Raw genomic sequence first — 20682 nt, 5'->3', positions numbered from 1 at the left:
TCTATGTTTTTTTTTTATTAGTTTACTTTTATTTTAAACTTTTTTTTCACTTTTTTACTTGTCCTACTACGGGTCAGGAACAAGCAATCATTTGATTGCTTGTTCATTATTATAACTTGCAATAGTGTATATGCTTATGCATAGGCTGATACACTGGGGGGGGGGGGGGGATTTAACAATGTCTCTCAGGTTCTGCCAGTTTCTAGCTGGAAAACACTAGTCTTTTACTGCGCCAGATTTAACACTGTGATAATGAATCCTGGTGCAGGATAAGACTGTCGGTTCCTACTTTAGACCTACTTTTAGTTGGCTTAAACTGTGCGCCAGAACCTTGGGCGCACTGACGATTTCCTTCAAGCCACGCCCCTTTCTCATGAGGCCATGCCCCTTATTTGGACAAGTCAGGAAACTGCTATAAGGTGAGAACTGTGGAGCAAGGCATTTTTGACAGAGTTTTTGGCGCAAAACCACTACACCAATTTGAAATGCTTTGTGCAGCCCTGAGTAATCTGTGTGCGCTATATAAATAAAGAATTTATTATTTTTATTTTGATTGTGGCACAAATTAAAAATTCAAATCACCCCCTTTCCCTAGAACTGATATAAAACATAATAAACAGTAAAAATCACAAACGCAATAGGTATCGCTGTGTCCCAAAATGCCAGAACTATCAAAATATAAAAGCAGTTACGGCCGGCGGTGACCTCCTAGACGGGAAATGGCGCCCAAATGTCTGAAATGCGACTTTTACACGTTTTTGCATCACATAAAAAATGGAATAAAAAGTGATCAAAATGTCGTACAGACCTCAAAATGATAGCAATGAAAACATCAGCTCATTTCACAAAAAATGACACCTCACACAGCTCCTTACCCCAAAGTATGAAAAAGTTATTAGCGTCAGAAGATGGCAAATTTTTTTTTCCTCTTTTTACACATTCGTTTAATTTTTGAAAGTGTATTAAAACGCAATAAAACCTGTATAAATTTGGTATCACCGCAATCGTACCAAACCAAAGAATAAAGCTGAGGTGTTATTTGGAGCGCACAGTCAAAGTCGTAACAACTGAGCCCACAAGAATGTGACGTTTTTTTTTTCAATTTGGAATTTGTTTCCAGCTTCGCAGTAAATGGCATGTTAAAATAAATAACATCACAGGAAAGTAAAATTTATTACGCACAAAATAAGCCCTCACACAGCTCTGTAAACGGAAAAATGAAAAAGTTATGCATTTTTGAAGGTGGAGAGCGAGAAATTAGCGAAAAAAAACTGCGTCCTTAAGGGGTTAAGCTGAGCCTCTTTACAAAAAAAAAAACCTAAATCAATTCAAAACCTAGACCGTAAAATCATCACACTATAAAACCACATAGTTCAGTGACTGTTCTGATAAAATTTATTTAGAATTGCTATTTATGTTTTGATTTTTTTTTAATTGTATATTTTTATAGTCATTTAAATTATTGATAAAATACTTTTTGGCATTCCTTATAACAAAGTTGTTATTTCTAATTATCAAGTTTAGGTAACAAAATATTCTTGGTATTTGTTGTGAAAACCCACATTTCTGTGGTATTTCTTAGTACTTCTACTTATAGTCTAAAATAGATAACTAGTATGCCACAATGGTATCTATACTGTAAGACCTAAGAGGCAGTGTAAGTGTGAGAAGCACTGAACCTAAATTAATCCTCATCGGATAACATGTAGTGTTTGTGCAAATTGTTCAGTTGCAGCGAGTGACTGAGAGCAAAATGTGCATTTTTTCACTTCAAAGGGTTTAGTAGTTGATTGAATACAAAGGAGCCATGCTTGCTTGGTAAAAGTCCACTCTTCACTTCAGGGAATTCAGGTCAAGGCCTCCATGAATCAAGTTCATATCTCAGTTTGGTGTCCCTTGACGGATACTAAGTCCCATCACAAAACCATATTAAATGATTTGGCACTGTAATTCAGGTCTGGTGATCTCTTCACAGAGGGAGGTTATCAGACTGGATGAGCAGAGGGACAGTATCATCTTCTGGACCTAGAAATTGTAGGATATTAAGTATCTGGATAAGATGTGTCATTTGATCACGCCATTATTTGCAAATTGCTAAATGATACTACTCATTACAGCAAAAAAAAATCATTAAAGCAGAATATTCTTTGGAACATTTTTGAATGACAGATGCTTTTCTTTAAGTTTGCTTTAATGGAATAAATTTTGATTAACTTAAATGCTACAGAATATTTTGAAGCAAATAAAAATCTGTATAAATCTGTAATACCTGTATAAAGTATTGTAATAGTTGATAAGTATTTAATACTAATGTGACTTATATTATTTGTCCATTTGGGCATTTGCTCATTCATTTATTTTTGCCTTAACTCAGAACTAAGTTTTGTTACTGTACTTTTTATATATAGTTTAATATTCTTTTTTTTTAAATTAATTATTTTTTTAACATATGTTGGGACTGACATCCCTTTAGATAATTCTGGATTGCAGTGTATTATACTATTTAGCCTAGGGCTGACAGGACAGTTGCAGACTCTGCTCCAGTGTGTCATGACAATGCATTTATAATTTGGTTCAGGAATGATAGTCTGGCTAATTATGGCCTTTATTTTAGCCCCTTGTGAATCTGGTCTTAAAAATATGTTTTTATTTCCTTTATCATCTAATCACAGAATTACTTCCCATTTGGACTGTTTTCAAAGTATGCAAAAGTGCTCACCTGTACTTGTGTGGAGCTTAGAAGATAGATTTCATAATTTACCAGTGCAAGAAGGAAAACCATAGATGAATGGAACTTATGTTTTTGGGGTCTACATTTCTGTACATCATAAGTTTATTTTATAATAGTGGATAAATACCCTGTTTATTTTATCCTTTCAACCTGAACATCTTAAAGGGGTATTCTCGTCTGGGCATTCACATTCAGTTTCATTAATCTGCCATATATAAACATTTCTTCAATTAGATGTTATTAAAAAAAATGTTCCAGTGTGAAGATAATTTCTCATAAATTTAGTGATTTGGTCCCTTAGAAACAAGACTATGTACCTGGAAGCGGCCACCTCTGCTAGAGTGATTGCACAAAGACACAAAAAATTTTTGTATATGAAATGTCTAGGAGTTACTGCATGTCTGTGTTAATGATTGCAGAATCCAGGAGGTCAGGCAGGGTTCAATAGAGCATGTCTGGCCACCGCTGCCAGTGTGTGGGGTGGTCATAACCAAGGAAGCTATCTCGTTTCTAAGGGACAACATGGCTACATTTATGAGAAATTATCTTCACACAGGAACATTTTTTAATAACATCCCATTGAAGAAATGTTTAAATATGGCAGATTAATGAAACTGAATGGGAATACCCAGATGGGAATACCCCTTTAACTTCTTCCATCTAGGGCTCCACCAAAAAGAATGTTGTTAAGCCTGGATCTCATTAATGTTCAACGTAGAATGTACTTGTCTTTTATTCCTTACTTGCATCCTAGACAACAGTAAAATACACTCAGAAGTGATGTATTCTATTGACATTAAGTTGTCAGCATGCAAAGACCTCTAGAGTAAGAAATCAAATGGTCAACCTTGCCAAGGTGACCACCTCTATGGAAGAACTGGATTAGGAGAACAGAATTGTGTTCTAGGACATTCTGCTTGATGAAACAATGTAGACCCACAACAAATTATGGATCTGTATTTAGCAAGTTGTCCAAAAAGAACAGCATAAATATAATGAAGGTGTCACGGGTGTCCCTGCGATCCATACCACGGATTGCAGGCACACCCGTGCCCCTCTCTGGCGATGCCTGAGCTCATTTACCTCTTCACCCACCTTCTGCTGTCCTCGCTGGTCACCTCCCGGATTCCCTTAAAGGCCAGCTTCTCCCACCCCGGACAAGTCGCACCTGTGGATCAACCTGGTGGCACCATGCCGCAGCAAGACCATTCTGCTTTGTCATGGGCTCTGGTGAAGACCCGGTGGCACTTAGATTCTGGTCCCAGGTATTGGCTTGTGACCCCAAACCATGACAGTAGATCCAGCCATAGTCCCCACCAAGGTGCCACTTCCAAAATTGGCTGATGTTACCATCATTGTGGTCCAGCAGCCCCAGCAAATTGCTTCGCAAGCAGAACAGCTGGTCACCGCCATGCTCCAGCAGTTGCTTGTTACCCAGCATCAGCGCCAGGTTCCAGCAACTACTGCTGCGACTTCTCCTGCTACCTTGGCTTATATACCTGCTGCTGAACCAAGGCTCAGACTCTCTTTCCTGACAAGTATGATGGGGACCCTAAGTTGTGTAACTGTAGAAATCACTGTTTCGACCGGATTGGGTCTTCTCAGTACAGCGCAGGGGACTCGTTTGGGTGGGTGAGAGGCTTGTGACTAGGGTCGGGAAGTAAGAGTTCTCCTTGTGGAGAATGCCAATTAAGGCCACCTTGTAGGCATGTGGAGTCTTGAGCCATGGATGCTCCATTAGGGGTATTCTGTGAAAATATGCAAAGTTTTCCAGGATGGGATAAGGAAAACTATGCCTCTTTTAGCTACCTTGTAAGGCAGCTCCCTTGACATCAAGCATGACCTACAAGAGGCCTTGTGACATGATGCGGGATTAAAACCAACCAGTATATCTATTCCAGAAGGAACAGACTCGCAATTGTAGACTTGCACTGTTTTGACTTCATTGGGTCTCCTCAGTACAGCATAGGGAAGTCGGGAAGTAAGAGTTCTCCTTACGGAAAGTGCCAGTTAATTAGGTTATTATTGCCAATTAGGTTATATATTAACCCCTAGAAAAAAGAAGCAAGTCTAAAACCCCAAAAAAGCTAAGAAAGACACACACAAATATCCCGAATAAGATAAATGACCCCAATGACTTCTACAACTACAAACCTCACATTAAAGCATGACCTATCACAAAAAGTTGGATGCTATACATACATAGAAACCTTTGTCAGTCATGTAAAAAGAAATGCCCCATGCAGCCCCCACAATAAAATGCCCTGCAGCAGCCCCCCAGTAACAAAATGCCAGATGCAGCACCCCTAGTAATGAAATGCCCGATTCAGCCCCCCTAAAAATGTCTGATGCATCCCTGCTAAGAATGAAATGCCCTATGCAAACCACCCCTATGAATTAAATATCCTGTAGCTCCTCTAATAATGAAATGCCTGATGCAGGAAAAGTCACCACTGCTGACGTCATAGTGTGTTCCAGCATTTAGAGAGCATTGAGGTGTCTCTGCCTGCTCTGTTACTAGTGAAGAGGCGAGGAGGAGGAATCGTGTAGAGCTTTGAGGAGCACCACAAGGGGAGTATGTAAGTTTATTTATTTATACATTCGTGTATAAGCCAAGTTGGGGTTTTTCATTTTTTGTTCTGCAAAACTTGACTTTTACATGGAAAATGAAAGATGGGCTACACTAAATATCTAAACACTAAATGTATATTTAGAGGAATAATAAAAGGAGCACGAACTAACCCATCATTTAACGCCTTAACACTCAGTGTCCGATGTATCGTACGCTGAGCGCAGTGACTTAGCGCCCAGCGCTCAGTGTTACACCGGGGTGCCGGCTATCAGTCACAGCCAGCACCCCGTGTTTTCCGATGCCGGTTCGATCTTGAACCGGCATCGGAAAACACGGGGTGCTGGCTGTGACTGATAGCTGGCACCCCAGTGAAACACCCGCGATCAGAGTGGGCTCCGAATGCGGGTGCTTAACCCGTTAACCCGTTAACTTGGCTTTGGGGAGTCTTTTCCCCACCGCACAATGAACGCCGTAAAAAAAAAAACTGTTATAAACCCTTCAAAAATTATGATTTTTACCTATTCAATCCCACAAAAATCAACCAGCTCTGTAGCCAAAAAAGTTAAAATGTTATGCCAGACGGCAATGCAAAAATTAAAGCTTTTTTCCCCACATTAGGGTTTTATTTGACAAATTTAGTAAAACGTAAGAAAAAATATTCATGTCTGGTATCCCCATAATCATATCGACCCATAGAATAAAGATAACATGATTATTAGGCTAAAAAAAGAAGTAAAATATCCAGTACAGAATTGATGCTTTTCTACTCCTGCCATAAAAAAAAAAGTTCCTAAATTTTCAACAATGGGGGTTACCAACCCCAAAATGGTAACACTGGAAAAAGCATCTAATCCCGCAAAAAAAAATGCTGTCACATGTCCCCAATAACGATAAAACGAAAATTTTATAGCCTACAAAAGGGGCCAATGAGGAAACTAAAATCCTTGCAGCTGTAGGCGCTCCTTCCCTTCTGCGCCTCGCTGTGCGCCCATAAAACAAGTCACGGCCACATGTGGGGGGTCTTGTATGGTGGGTTTTCTCTTTTTATCTTTTGGAAATAGAAATCATTTAGGGCTAAATGAACGTATAACCTGCACAATTTGACCATTCTAAAATTCACCTGCATTTTGATTCAATTACTATGAAGATTTTGATGCTAAATATGTAAAATTTCATTCAAAACTATATTTATCCCCAAAATAGTCAATTCTGAAAATCAGGCAAATCGTGATTCGATTTGTAAGCCACCTGACCTCAAAATAAATTATCCAGACATTTCAAAAATTATGAAAATGTAAAGAAGACATATGGGAAATGTAATTCAGCAACTTATTTAGGTGGTAAATCTATCTGCCTGAAAACGCAATGACTTCGATTTTCAAAAATGGCAAATTTTTCAAAAAAATCATCAATTTTTCTTTTTTTTTTGTAAATAAACACAAAACTTATCAGCCAAAATTTGCCACTAAAATGAAGTACAACATGTGGGGAGAAAACAATCTCAGAATCACTTTGATAAGTAACAGTGTTCAAAAGTTATAACCATAAAAAGCAATGCAAGTCAGAATACAAAATATGGGGCTGAGCCTTAAGCTATTTAATGGCTGCGTCCTTAAGGGGTTAAAAAAACAGACATAAAAACACAGATAAGCTGAATACATTTCAATGGCTGGTACTGCTACAAAAACCTTTAAAGGAAACCTACCATTTAGAATGGTCGGTGTAAGCTGTAAGTACCGGGCACCAGCTCAGGGTGAGCTGGTGCCGGTACTTACTTTCGTTAGTGTTATAAACCGCGGTATCGCAGTTTTAACACTTTTTAAACTTTAGAGCAGAAGGGGCGCCGAAGCATATTGCTGCTTCAAATTCCAGCTAAATATTGTATCCTTGAAAGCTAAACATCCTTTTATGTGGGAAAATAACACTGACCTAATGCGGCACTGCTCCAAGTAATCAGATTGTCTTTTCCTTTTACAACATACTTCAGGGTTTCTTCTTCCTTTTATTTTCCAAGTTTGTGTTTCTTCATTCTCTTTAGTCAACATTGAAGATAATAAATTCAGCATAAAGATGCTTTTTCGTTTCCATAATTGAATGTTCTGGTTATGCTCATTGTTTTACTTATCTAAGTATAAAAACTTGTGAAATGCTCTTTCCTGTAGGTTTGCAAGTACTAGAATGTGAAGTGCGATGAGTGCCCATAAGCCATTTTATTTATACATATCCGTTTTAAAGAAGAAATACAGCCTGAATACCATAAAAGCACTGCTATTAAACACACAAATGTAAAGGTCCTTTGTTTGCCATATTAAAAGGGGTTTTCCACTTCTCCAAATAAATATTAGTGTTTTTATGATAAAAGGTTTTACAATTTTTCAAAATAGTTTCTGTATCAATTCCTCATTGTTTTCTAGATCTCTGATTGCTGCCATGCTATAACAAGTTTCCATTGGACAGAAATCTGACCACGGTCACACAGGTGCACAGCTTGTTATAAAACACAGCTCCGATTATTCTCTACGATGCATTGGGATACTGTAACCAGAGTCCAGGTTGAGACATGATAAAACATTTATAAGCTTTCATACGGGACAAGTTAAGCACTTTCAAACATGTTTATAGATGAATCATGTATTAGAAGGCTATTGCAGCTGACTTCTGGGTAAGAGTAAATGTCATTTCAGATCATTTTTAATATGGAGTGGGGAGGAGTGATGTGAATAGTGAATAGCGGACCCAATCTGCAAATTTTGGTTCTGTACCACACATGGCTTTTTTTTCGGCAGGAGATCCTGCAATGCACCAAAAGATTCCGGACAAAATCAGTTTTAAACTGGGAAACATATGTTTTGGCAAAAAACCACACACTGCCCACAAGCTGTGGACTGGGATTCAGGAGCAGACAGCTGATTGGTAGCCTCAAGCCAAGCAAGGTGGTGTGTGACAAGGACCGGAGCCTTGTAGCAGCCTTGGCCCTGGCAAGGTTGATGGACCTCCTTTGCGTTGCGCAAGTGCTCAATTTTGGTGTGAAAATGTTCCTCTTTAACCCCTTAATGACCTGGTCCTTATTGGTTTTTTCATTTCCATTTTTTATTCCCCACCTTCAAAAATGATATATTTTTTTTACACGTAAAGAGCTCTGTAAGAGCTTGTTTTCTGCATAACAAATTGCACTTCATAGTGATGGTATTTAATATTCCATGCCATGTACTGGGAAGCAGGAAAAACATTCCAAATGCAGTGAAAGTGGTGAAAAAACACATTTGCGCTTTTTCTTGTGGGCTTGGATTCTGCGTCTTTCACTGTGTACCCCAAATTACATGACTACTTTATACAAGTTTGTGTGATCACGGGGATACCAAATTTCTATAGGTTTTATAATGTTTTCATACATTTACAAAAATTAAAACCTCCTGTACAAAAATGTTTTAGGGGATTTTGCCATCTTCTGGCGCTAATAACTTTTTCTTACATCAGTTTACGAAGCTGTGGGTGGTGTCATTTTTTGCGACTTTTGATTATGTTTTTAATGCTACCATTTTTTGGACTGTATGATGTTTTGGTCACTTTTTATTGAATTTTTTATATTTTTCAAAATGGCAAAAAAGTACCATTTTCAACTTTGCGTATTTATATAATTCTGGATTCAACTGTATGTTCAGTTTACCTCTTACAGGTTTCTCTAGTATAGTAAATGGTTATGCGATGCAAGAAGAAGGTACTTCTGGGCTACTTGCCATGATATCAGAACCCCATATCATGTGACCTTGAGACAGAGATAGAGCTGTTTACTCCTCCTAGTGTCACAGTCACATCATTGCAAAGGGCAGGTTATCACTAACCGCTACTATGCTTGAGGGGAAATTTAAAGGCAGAGAAACTACTATTAACAGACAGTTTCGCGGAGGCAGGAAACTTCCTTAATTGAGCACATACAGCATTCTGAAATAATATTATGATATATGAATAAAAATTTTTAAATTATAAAAATTATAAATCAAATAAAAAAAATACCACATTTCTGTGGAAATAATATTACAGCATGTATTCCAGTATTACTGTATTCCATAGGTTTTCTGTAGCTATGAACAAATGAACAGCTGGTGCGTTGGTATCATTTCAGTGAAAATAACACGACTATCACCATAGGGAATTCACCTGCATATTAAATTCCACTCCTCCTAACAAAGCCATTTAGATAAATTCCGTTACAAGACATGCAAATGAAATGACAACATAATTGTCAGGAAATGTTAGGACTATTGTCACGTAGTAAATCAAGTTAATGAAAGTCATGGGAAAAAAGAAAGTACGCTCTCTTTAAATTGTATGGATTTTTAAATTAAACATAAAAAAGAATAGTGAGAAACAAATTTCCAGCTCACCCTCAGCTACCAAAAACCATTGGATTACATCCAGATCCAGACTCCACAATACTTAAACACTTCAAAGCATTCAGCACAGCACACAAGGTTTTTTCTTTTTCCAACTTTATTATGAATTCCATATAAAAGTACACAAATTGTCAGATCTGCATCCACGTGTACAGGGACATCGCTCAACGCGTTTCAAATGCTGTTATGTGTTCTTATTCATGGTTAGTAACATATTTTAGACAGAAGTGATATACCCCATGTACATTCATGATTGCTCAGCCCATACAAAGCTAGATCCAAATTAAGGGCTAGAGTGTACCACATTCGTACCATTACATTCGTAAAAAAAAAAAGCAACATGTATAAAATCATTAAAACATTACAAAAAGTTCTGACATTACGTTGGTACATATAATCGGATGTGGTACACTCCAGTCCTTAGTCTGGATCTAGCTTTATACTGGCTGACCATTCACGAATGTACATGGGGCATATTACTTCTGTCCAAACATTATGTTACTAGCCATACGCGTTGGTTGATTTCCCTGTGCATGTGGATGCAGATATTTTAATATATTTTGAATGGAGTTCATAATAAAGATGGAATGAGAAAAAATCTTGTTGGATGCTTTCTTCTTAAAAGGTTATAACTAAATGAACACACAACAGATTCCATTTTGTCATTCATATAACAAAAATGTGTGTGATCCCAGCACTATGTTTATTAGAAACTCTGCTCCTGTAAAACTTTAGGGGCTCACCAGAGCCCATCGGGGCTTCACAGTCTCTGGCTTCTCCACAATCTAAAGGTAGCAGTGAGTATATGCGACGTGTGCTTCCACAAGATTTTTGGCAGACAGTGGGAGGAGGGAGTGCAGAAAAAATAGGGTGGGTGGGGACTTGGGGAGAAGCCTTGCATTAGCCAGAGACCCCAAAACCTAGTGGGGTTCTGGTGACACCCCATGTAGCTTTTTGCGCTTCATTTAAATAAACATCAAAGCTAATTTTAAATTAAAATACAGGCACAACGCTCTTAAATAACATAGTGCTGTAATTATGCTGATAAGATGACTGCCCCATTGGAGTCGTAGATTTCCTTTAAGGGATTGGAACCTCTGTATAACCTTGGCGAGTCTAGTGCAGCAGGTCATATAATTATAACCAGCACTCCACTGTTTTCTACATAAGCTTATCAGATTTTCACTTTTAAGGGATTTGAATCAACTTATTGAGGTTTATGGCCATTAGTATATGCACGCCTCTGTTAAGGCCCCATCCCAGCATTTCAATTAGAGTTCATTCCCACGAACGTAATGGGGACCGATATCTGGTCCCTATTGACGACTATGGAACCCAGTGCATGGCAAAATGTATGACGTGCTACATATATATTTTGCTGTCTTACGGCGCTGGCCCTGCTCTCCTCCATGTAGAGGGGAGGGGTGAGCAGTGCTTATCCCTTCTCCTCTCCAGTGCTCTGACGTGTGCTCACTGCACCGGGGGAGCACAGGTTCATGTGAATATACCCTTAGGACAAGATATATACAGTGATTGTGTCAGTGTAACACCTTGATTCTTTCTTTCTTCAGGTATTATATTATATATTTCTTGTTGTGCTTGAGATCATTTGTCCAGTTGCATTACCCAGTTTTTTTTTCAAGCTTTAGATAATGTATCATTACACTAAAATCTAAAAAGACAAACTAGAAGTGCAGAAAAATTGTCAGGATTCACAAGTTGCACCCAAATTGAGCGACAAAAAGAAATACTGTCCTGAGTTTCAGAAAAGGAGCTAATTTGTGGTGTCTATACATAATAAATACGATGCACATGGTGCAGCAGAAAAATGATGGCTGCCAAGAAACTTGCGGAAATCCTATAGTAAGTAACCCCTATGGCTCCAAGCCTATATGCTCCAATGCTCAAGACTATCAATTTGCCAAAACTTGTGCTTGTATATAGGCAGTTACACTTGCTTGATTAAGTGAGGGTATATGATTAACAATGGCGAAAGAAAAGGAATACACGGTCCAGCCAGGCTCCAGACACCGAAAGCTTCTTTATTTAGTGCATATTAAAAAATTTGGCACTCCACTCAGATAGACAGAAAATGCCTACGCGTTTCGGACAGTAGTCCCGTCCTTAGTCATGGCTACATTACAAAGAAATGGTCACACATTTAAAGCCCAGTGCAAACGAAGGCACCTCCCCTCCCCCAACACCCCAGACACTTCCGTTACCGCCCATCTACAATAAAACATGGTAGTAAAACATAATATTTGTAACGGACATTTAGTGGTACAGTAGTCACTAGTCGGGTTGAAAGATAATCAAAAACATCTTATCTTGTCACACAAATTTAAGCGGTCCGTCTAGATGAATAGGGCAGTCCCGGCATCACAAACAAATTGTATTCGATCATGTGGCTTGGATCACGTGACACGCCCAGATCACATGGTCTTGTCATGTGGTTACATGCGTCTAATTGGAAGTCCCAGACAAAGAAAACTGTATACCGGGTAAGAGGGGTTTTTTTTAGCGACAGAGGGATCCGAGGCGAGGAGGAATCCTGTCGGCACCGCAGCGGAGATCCCGGACGAGGACCACAGGAACAAAAGGTCCGGGCAACAACGGTGAGGATCCTCGCGGCGCAACCAAGAAAACTCCCCCAAACATCACGGTAGGTGCCATTAGATCTAGGGCAAATAGAGTAAACAATGTTAGAATGGCAGCAAAATACGGATTAGTAAAATCAACAATTTGAACACTGAGAATAATAAAAAACATTGTTTTAAAAGTAGAATAGACAGTGGACGACAAGGGTACCAGGTAGACTGCAGTGGTGTAGAGCAGTACTAATCGTGTATCATTGTGGCATGAAATACATTGGAGCTTAATTAATGTAGTAATGATACATTAATTCCCTTCTCATATTGAGACCTTGCGTGAAAAGAGTTTCCAAGGAGAAATTCCAGCCTCTCTACTGGCCAAACGAGCTGCCACATTACCACTCCTAATATTCACATGGACTTTTTCTATGGCATAGGTAGTCAGAGAACGAACATCCCCATTGTGAATTGTGACAAAATGCTGTGATGCACTGGATAGATTCCGACCCGTAGGGTTCATGATATCCCGTACATGCTCCAAAAACCTGATTTTGAACTTGCGGGATGTGTGTCCAATGTACATGAGATTGCACACAGTGCAGTGTATAATGTACACTACATTGTCTGAATTGCAGTTCATGAACTTTTTGAGAAGAACATTTTCTCCACATTTAAAGAAACCCTGGGTGGACAGCCAAGTAGGTTTGGATTGTGTGGAGAAAAGGGAAGGGGATAATAAATTTCCCAGACTTTGGCCTCTCCTAGAAACTATCCGACAACCATTTTTGAGGATGTTCTCGAGTACAGGATCTGTTTTTAGTAAGGGGATATGCTGATTCACAATGTTAGAGATGGCTTTGAACTGGGGGCTGAACTGCAAAACCAACGTAGGGGTATAAAAAGAGTCTGGGTTGCTGTTGCGGTTATAATTTGAGTCATCTGGTTGCTGTGGGTGTTTGAGGTTATACCTATTTCTGTTGAGGGCTCTATTGTAAGCTCTCTCCAATGTCCAGTTTGGATAACCTCTATTGCTTAGTCTGCTGCATACTTGAGATGCCTCCCTATGAAAAGTAGAGATATTGCTGCAATTTCACCTCACCCTTGTTAGCTCTCCTACAGGGATGGCCTGGATGGTATGGGGTGGGTGTTGAGATTTAGCATGTAGGATTGTGGTTTTAGTAATGATGTTTGTGCCACTAGCGCAATGCAGGGATAGATAGAGGAACGAGATGTCATTTGGGTGGGTAGCATATATGAAACTTAGATTGAACATATTATTTGTTTAGATGATCGATAAAGAGTGGTATGGCAGGTACATCACCGCACCAGACGATCAAAATATCGTCAATGTACCTGCCATATCACTCAATGCAATCCAGGAAGGGGTTATCGGGGGAGTAGATTGTAAGTTCCTCCCACCACGACATGGTAAGTTTGGCCAAAGATGGGGAAAATTTGGCCCTCATGCTTACCTGGGTCCCCAGCAATACCTGGGTCCTGCTCTTAATTTCTATCGAAGTATCAAGGGTCTGGCCAAAAGGGTGGGAAGAAAATCAAAACACAGCAGTATCCTTAGTAATTATTTAAAAACAGTGAAAAAAAAGTATACATAGGATTCTCAATGTTCTGTAATAACATAATTGCTGCAGCACTTACCAATTATCTGCAATTCACAATTATATGACATTACTCTCTCTCTCAGGTTTTAATGGTAGTAAATAATATTCAGAAAGAAAATTATATATTTTGGGTTAATCCTGTGCTCTTGGCACCACTGGAACAAAATTTGGAAAAGGTTTGTATTGTCGAGTTTATTTTCTGTTTATTTTGTAGTTATTGTTAAAGGGGTATTCTCATCTGGGCACTCACATTCAGTTTCACTAATCTTCCATATATAAACATTTCTTCAATTGGATGTTATTAAAAAAAATGTTCCTGTGTGAAGATAATTTCTCATTAATGTAGTCATCTTGTCCCTTAGAAATAAAATGGCTTCCTTGGTTACGACCATGTCAAATTTTGGCAGCGGTGGCCAGACATGCAGTATGGAGCCCTGCCTGAACCCCTGGATTCAGCGATCATTACCAGCAGAGGTGGCCGTATCCGAGGAAGCCATCCCGTTTCTAAGGGATAAAATGACTATATTTATAAGAAATTATCTTCACACAGGAAGTTTTTTTTTAATAACATCTAATTGAAGAAATGTTTACGTATGGCAGATTTATCAAACTGAACCAGACGAGAATACCCCTTTAAATATAATTAATAACAATTGTTTTTTTCATATATATATATATATATATATATATATATATATATATATATATATAAAAGAAAAAAAAAATATATATATATTGAATAAATATATTTTTGTACATCTTTGTTTTAGTCCTGCAATCTCAGTCACTTCAAAAATATCATCAGTTAGTAGTATATGGTTAACAACTATTCAATGTTGCCATGTATGACTGGTTTTAAGCAATATTTTAATCATACTGATACATGCCATATATCCATGTATCTTTAGAAACACAATGGCATTCACATTAAAATCCATCCACGACAACTGAGTAGATCAAAGTATAAAAGCAACACAAAGGCAAAATACACAATTTGGCTAGAGGCAATTAAATTAAACAGAGGGACTACACAACCTCTGCATAGGTTTTAAGCATGTTCTTTCTCACTAATGGCATAGGGAATGTGAATAAAGCCCCCAGGTTGTCACATAGTGAAGAACTAATGTTAGAAATCTGACATCTTATAAATTATTAGGAGTGAATCTGTTCTATTCTGTTTTACCGACCCCAAAAGAGTAAATATGCCACTAGTGATGAGCAAATGTGCTCAGGCGAGATTGGATTCAGAAGAAAAAATTATAGGACAATACCTGTTTGTTGAATTCAGGGACTGCTAGATTGCATCAGTTCCAGGAAAGTTGCCAGTCACTCCACTCCAAGGAAAGAAAAGTTTGTTCTGAACTAAGGTCACATCACAGAAAACAAAAAACAAAAACACAAATATACCCTTTGTAAATTATAATTTTGCATGATTGTAATATAAAATATCTGTTTAACATGTTGATAGTTATTACAAATAAAACTTGTTGCTCCATGACCGGAGGAAAAGAAATCAACAAAAACATATATGTACTATGGAATGGTATCAGAAAATACAATTGCAAAAAAACAAGCTCTATTGATGGATGGATTGTGACACAACTTTCTAAGGACAGCTGGGCATTGGAAGGTTTTAAAATTTAATTAATTTAACCTCAGATGAACATCAGCAGAAATGTGCATTAGGGAAACTAAGAAGAATGGAGTGGAAACTGCCTATTTGAGGTTTTCATTTACCTCTATGATAGCCCCAGCTTCTAGCCACTAAACAGGGCATAGGCCTGGGCACTGTGTTTAAACTTGCCCCTGTTCACTGAAAAATGGAATGAGCATTAAGCAACCTGCTGATGGAGCTGCATAAATACTTGCTGAAGACCTGGTCAAGGCCTGTGGAGCCATGGTAATTGGTAAATTGCAGAAGTGTGTATTTTTGTGTTTCCAGGTACTACAATTTACAAATTAGATTACAAATTATTGCACTTTATGGCTGTTTAATACGTTAAATAGTGGTCTTAAAGACATATATTACTGAGCTATACATATTTTCATTGACATCTACCAATCTTCAGGCTCTGCCACCGCTTTTATTGACCACTTTAATACCTGGCTTCTTCACTTCCTTTCCTCTGACATTCCTCTGACATTCCACCATCATCATAGGTGACTTTAACATTGCCATCAATATGCGCTTCTTCTATCTTCTCACAACTTACTTTCTCAACCTTATGAGTTATGAGAACCTTATGGACTCTGCAGCCCCCTTACTTTCCCTACAACTAGACAGCCCAACCTGGGAAAGCTGTTTCACCAACCTCACAAAACATCTGAGGAAAAGTGCCTGGAGTACTGAACAGCAGACCAAATCCCTCTCCAAGGAAGATACAAGCATACAAATCTGCACTCTCCTCTGCTAAATAAGATTAATGAAGTAATCTTGTATCTTCCTTGTCTCACAACCCCAGACAACTATTTTCTACTTTTAAAGGCAACCTGTCACCAGGAGACCCATTTTTAGCACTCACCCAGTCCCCACAGAGCATAGTACATACACTGCCAAAGTGTTTTTGTATTAAAAATTGGTTTTACAGAAAAAAAGATATGTTATATTGTACCTTTCATTAGCATCTGCTGTGTGACTAGGCAGTTGCCTATTGGGAGGGGCTGGAAAGGAGCAGTCCCCCCCACCCTTGGGAAACAGCTACTCCATATGACCTTATCAAATACATGAAAAAACCCATCACTTGGCTTAGCGACGCCCCCTGCTCCTCTACAGCCAATCTCGAGTATTGGGAGTTATTCATATATTTGAAAAGGTCACATGTTTCCCAAGGTGGGGGGGGACTGCTCCTTTCCAGCCCCTCCCAATTGGCAACTGCCTAGTCACACAGCAGATGCTAATGAAAGGTACAATATAACATATCTTTTTTTCTGTAAAACCTATTTTTATACAAAAACACTTTGGCAGTGTATGTACTATGCTCTGTGGGGACTGGGGGAGTGCTAAAAATGGGTCGCCTGGTGACAGGTTCCCTTTAAAGTAAAACCACCAGTAAGAATTAAACAAAGCAAACTACACGTACTCACCTAAGATCCTCTCCATCCCAATCCCGGGAGTCATCTTCTTTAATATTGACACACCTTGTCCTTGCACTCTGGTCTGCTTTTCATACATATAAACTATACAACTATGTGTAGGTTGTTTTGTGTAATTCTTACTGGTAATTTTCTCTTCTCACAACCATCTCCAGGACTTCTCCCGTGCATCCCCCATACTTTCTACCAAAATGTGTCATACTATCCCCCACCTTCCAAACCTTCAAATGTAACCTGAAAACCCATCTGTTTAGAATTGTCTACAGCATGCATTAACTGCTCTTTACCCTTGTGTCCCCATCTACCCTCTTCTCTTAATGTAATATATGTGAACCCCTTATTGATTGTACAGCACCAAGGAATTGATGGTGCTCTATAAATAAATAATAATAATAAAATTATGACAATTGTGGTTTCCTCACTATTAATGTCCATTGATTTGTGGTGTATTATAATCAATGTCTCAATGAATTGCCCATAAGAAAATCGTCACCTGCTCACCTTGGGCTGCAAAGTAAAGCAAAATGGAGGTGCAGTCAACAAATATGCAATATTTTTGGACCATACAATTATTTGGGGCGGAAAATGAAACACTCGCAATGGATTCAATGACAATAGGCTCCAAGAAAATCTTGTTAATTTTAGCATTACCATCTTTTCAGAGGCATAATTTTTTATTTTTCAGCTGACAAATCTGATTAATGACAGTTGTTTGTGTTTTTTTATACTTTTTAAAGTGTTTGTATGGAAACATGACGGCTGATATCTTATTTATTATTATAATATTATTTTATTATTTATCTTGTTGTTTTAAACTTTTTTTTAAATGTATACAAACTTGGACTTAAACCAGCGGTTCTATGATCGCTGGTTCAAATTCAAGACGTTGCACTACAATATTATATTGTATTGCACTACAAATGTATTGTAGTGCAGTGACGACTGTCTGGCATACAGACGCATCAGACCCAGAAGGGATCTCACTACAGAAGACATCAGGCAGCCCCGGGGCATTTGGCAGACTTAGGAGCTGCCCTGAAGAGGAATGGATGCCTGGTAAGTGGCATCGGAGTACGATCCTTAGTAAGGGAAGATCCTTACACGCCTCAGTCATGCTTAACCGCAGCATGGAACGGGTAAACACTTTCAATCAGACCCGGCTCCAAACGTGGATGTTAAAGCATGGCATCAGGTGTGATATACAGCTGACAACGGCTGCTTCTGGTGTTGGCTCTGTTTGTGAGGCGGTGCCAGAAGCTGGGTGTAATAAGACATCCTGTGGAAAGTATCTTCCTGCAAGGATGTACTTTTAAATATAGGTTCACAAAGGGGTTAAAATATTTCTTCTTTATTTAGTCCACAATAAGAACAACATTGGAGCAAAACATCTAGATCACCTTAAGTCTGCCGGCCAATTCCTTCTAATCTAATCAAAATGAATTGCACCTAGTGTATATATGCTATTTGCAGGGATTTGTTTAATTTCTTTGTGTTTCATAGCAATATTTTTCTCATTGTATATCACTTTTTATTTTGCTTTTGGAAACTTGACACCAATTAAAAAGGATCAGCAAGTTGAGAAGCAATGCATAAGAAAAAGAAAAGGCAGAGATCTTGTTCAGTAATACAACATGATTTGGTGTGGTGTGAAACCTGAACTTTAGAAAAGGAGATGAGCTGGGTTCAACTAACACCAACAAACATGATATAGCCACGGGGTATTTCACCCTGGTTAAATACCAGATGAATTAAAGTCTGTTGCCGGCAGCTGTGATGAATGTCACTGGGATGTAGGCTGATTGCTTGCTGAGTGCTCTGAGTGAAGTATGTCGGATCCTTCATCGTTAAGGTCAGCGTGTATATCCAGTGGTTCATGTGTCGGGCTTTGCTGGGGGCAGACAAAAAGAACACAGGTGCTGGAAAATGTCTCTTATGAAAATTGGCTAATGAGAAAATTAAAAGCTAAAATGTAACACGAGCTCTAAAATTCTTAAAATATTTAATAAATTTCATTGTCTAAAGAAGAGATAAAGAATGACTGGAATAAGCCAAATCTACTCAAACCACAGAGAAAAGGAAATCTTATTGTCTTGGGAGATTTTGTTGTGTTCAGTGCTCTGGGGGTAAAGACATCATTTCACCAGAGACCTATCCCTTCCGCTTCATTAGCAACGTGAATCCCAGCATTCAGAATCCACTACTTGTACCTTCCTAGCTGGAATTCTTAAGTCAGCTACTGTACATATCAGTTTCTTGCAAATTTACTTAAATTGTAATTTTTTTAAATTAATGTTGCTGAGATTTCTTAAAACTATTAACATAACATTAAGTAATAATGATTTATTTAAAGATTTTATCAACATGCAACACGTAAAGATTACAATTGCTTAATGTGTTGCTAAATTCAATTACATTTTGCAAATCCATTGTGTAGATGATGTTAATAAACTTTGTAATTTACTTAAGGAAATATGTTCCTGAATGCTTCTTTTATCCCTGCCTTTCTTCCTTATTTAAACAGTTTGTGTAAATCAGCTTTCTCTCTCTCTCTCTCTCTTTATATATATATACCAAAGAAATCTAGTGAAAATGGCTTAACTCTTTACAGATAATCCCCAAATATTTTAATCAGCACAGAGAGCTGAATTATCAAGGGGTGTAGTGTCTAGGAAAGAGTTAATCTTTAATCTTCCTATCTGTATGAGATGGACCAAGCTCTGAATGTTTTTAGATACTCTTCTCACTGCAGGAACAAGCAACAGAGAAACTTTTTTCCTTAATGCAATATATTATAAAGTTTACCGTTATTATCTGGACTGTTCATTTATGAAATTGAAAAAATATGTCCTTTCCCTTTCGAGGAGCACATCTAGTTTTTACAAAGTACTTTATTTCAACATAATTGTTTGTTCTTTCACAAATTTTTTATCCACTTACTTTTTCCACTCATTTACAGTGCATTGCAAAAGTAGCATATACTCTCACCGGCCACTTTATTAGGTACACCATGCTAGTAACGGGCTGGACCCCCTTTTGCCTTCAGAACTGCCTCAATTCTTCGTGGTATAGATTCAACAAGGTGCTGGAAGCATTCCTCAGAGATTTTGGTCCATATTGACACAATGGCATCACACAGTTGCCGCAGATTTGTCGGCTGCACATCCATGATGCGAATCTCCCGTTCCACCACATCCCAAAGATGCTCTATTGGATTGAGATCTGGTGAATGTGGAGACCATTTGAGTACAGTGAACTCATTGTCATGTTCAAGAAACCAGTCTGAGATGATTCCAGCTTTATGCCATGGCGCATTATCCTGCTGAAAGTAGCCATCAGATGTTGGGTACATTGTGGTCATAAAGGGATGGACATGGTCAGCAACAATACTCAGGTAGGCTGTGGCGTTGCAACAATGCTCAATTGGTACCAAGGGGCCCAAAGAGTGCCAAGAAAATATTCCCCACACCATGACACCACCACCACCAGCCTGAACCGTTGATACAAGGCAGGATGGATCCATGCTTTCATGTTGTTGATGCCAAATTCTGACCCTACCATCCGAATGTCGCAGCAGAAATCGAGACTCATCAGACCAGGCAACGTTTTTCCAATCTTCTACTGTCCAATTTCGATGAGCTTGTGCAAATTGTAGCCTCAGTTTCCTGTTCTTAGCTGAAAGGAG

Source organism: Engystomops pustulosus, chromosome 5 (assembly GCF_040894005.1).
Source record: "Engystomops pustulosus chromosome 5, aEngPut4.maternal, whole genome shotgun sequence".
Classification (NCBI taxonomy): Eukaryota; Metazoa; Chordata; class Amphibia; order Anura; family Leptodactylidae; genus Engystomops; species Engystomops pustulosus.
This window is presented reverse-complemented; position numbering follows the sequence as displayed.